This window comes from Pinus tabuliformis, chromosome 5_2, assembly GCF_031772625.1.
Source record: "Pinus tabuliformis cultivar Carrire ecotype Pingquan chromosome 5_2, CPIR1, whole genome shotgun sequence".
Lineage (NCBI taxonomy): Eukaryota > Viridiplantae > Streptophyta > Pinopsida > Pinales > Pinaceae > Pinus > Pinus tabuliformis.
Window position 1 is genome coordinate 309,787,683 of NC_142306.1, and position 2,112 is coordinate 309,789,794.

The following is a 2,112-nucleotide window of genomic DNA, read 5'->3' on the forward strand; positions in this document are numbered from 1 at the left end:
GGGATTGAAATATTGGCCCTAAGCCTTGGTTACATGAGCTAGTGGTGGTTGTGACTAAGGGCTAGCAAAGAAATGGCATAAAGGGTGGAAGGTTGGTAAAGAGTGAATGCCTATGTTCTAAGGACGTCTAGATAAATTTTCGACTTGGAGTTACTAGAGAGTTAGAACCTAATCCTTGGAATATTGCATAAAGGAATTGCAAGAGTGGAATTTGTCAACATGCCCTTTCCATCAGTTATCAAAAACCTTTCCCATCACTTGAAAAAATTAAAAAATTGAAAAGATATAGAATCTGATAACGCATTCTTTCCATCCATTGCTAGGATTTTTTTTGTCTATTGATAACATCTAGATTTCCATAGGATTCACAAGTTCTATGTTTACTTGGATCCAGAATTCCAGAAATTTGAAACTTCTTGAAATTTCCATTTTCTAGAAAAGCCCAGATCTTGATGCTAATCGGGTAGATTGCATGGATCACATGGATTCCACATAGGTAAACCCTAGATAGCTAAGATGAGTAGGATGATGTGTCATGCTGACATGGCAAGGAGGATAGGTCAAGAGGACATGGCATGATGATGTGATGGATGAGATGGTTATTGTCATAGTGAGTGACTTCGTAGCTAGATATCTAGAAAGTTTGACTTGTTGACGCAGTGGAAATCCAAAAATTTAGAAGAAATGATAACAATCACTAGTGGAAAAACAAAATATCATATCCAAATAATTCAAAAAAGTCAAACAACTATAAATTTCTAAAAAGACCTGAAATAGTTGTAGGGATGGTTAAATAAAATCCTGGATCTCGATATTGAATTAGAAAACATGTGCAGGATGGTGATGCCGTGTGGGTAGGACTACCACATGTCAACTGTACAGGTGCTGACATGGCACAAAAAGAGAATCTTTTGAGGGTAGTAACTTTGTGTTGAAAGTTCGAATTTTGTTGATATTTATATCATTGGAAAGTTCCCCATGAGTAAAAGATGATGGCGACCTTAGAAAGAAGGTTTGAGATATTTTGAGAAGGAAGAAATTTTGATATTTCTAGTTCTTAAGGTAATCTAAAAATAAAAGTTTGCAATATAAAAATAAATACTTAGTTAAGAAATTTGAATTAAAATCTATATATTATCATCCTTTATCTCAAATTTAACTATATATAATTTTTAATTTTTAATAACTAAGCATATATTATAAATACCATTCTCCCACTAATCACCATAGATGTACATGACAATAAGTGATAAGCATACAAGTTCAAAGCAAAGAGCATGTAAATAAAGGTCTCCCGTCCCTTCATAATTAATTGTATCCTAGATTTTGAGGTCCATAACAATTTCTAGAGTCCAAAGTTGCAAATCTAGGTCCATAACAATTTCTAGAGTCCAAAGTTGCTTTCCATATGAAATTAATAATTATAAATATATCTGAGTACTATTCATTCATTTAAAAGTTAGACTCTTGATTTAATGTGCCATTAACAATAAGCCTTCCCTCTTTTAGATTTTAAGCCCAAATTAACCCACGGATCAATTTCTCAATCATTTTATCACAACGAACGATAAAAACTAATATTGAAAAGGTAACTCACTCCTTGTTTACTTGATTTCGATTTCAAAATTAAAGGTAATAAATTGTATCCCAACTTTGAATAGTAAACCATTTGGTTTGTAATAATTTTGAAGTCTCCTAACCCTTTTGTCAACTTCACATCAATAGTTTTTAGTATTTTAAATCTTTGTTATTAAATATAATATTTTTGTTTTTATTTTATTATTTAAAAATGATAATTCAATTGTAATAAATTTTAATTTATTATCTTAAATATATAATCTAATATAGTCATATAAATTAAATGATTGAAAAGGGATTATAGGTATCAATTTACCATAAACATTAAAACATTTACTTCATGATATATTTTATGTTGCTAAAATAAAATAAAAAAGATTATAAAAATTAACTAACGGAGTTGTTTTTAAGTATGAATTTTTAGAGTTTTTGGGGATTTTTAGTTGGTTAAAAATTAAATCTTGATTTATGTTGTTTAAATTGGTTTTTTGACTTTACCCATCAAATTTGTGATTTCAATGAATCCTTGTGAAA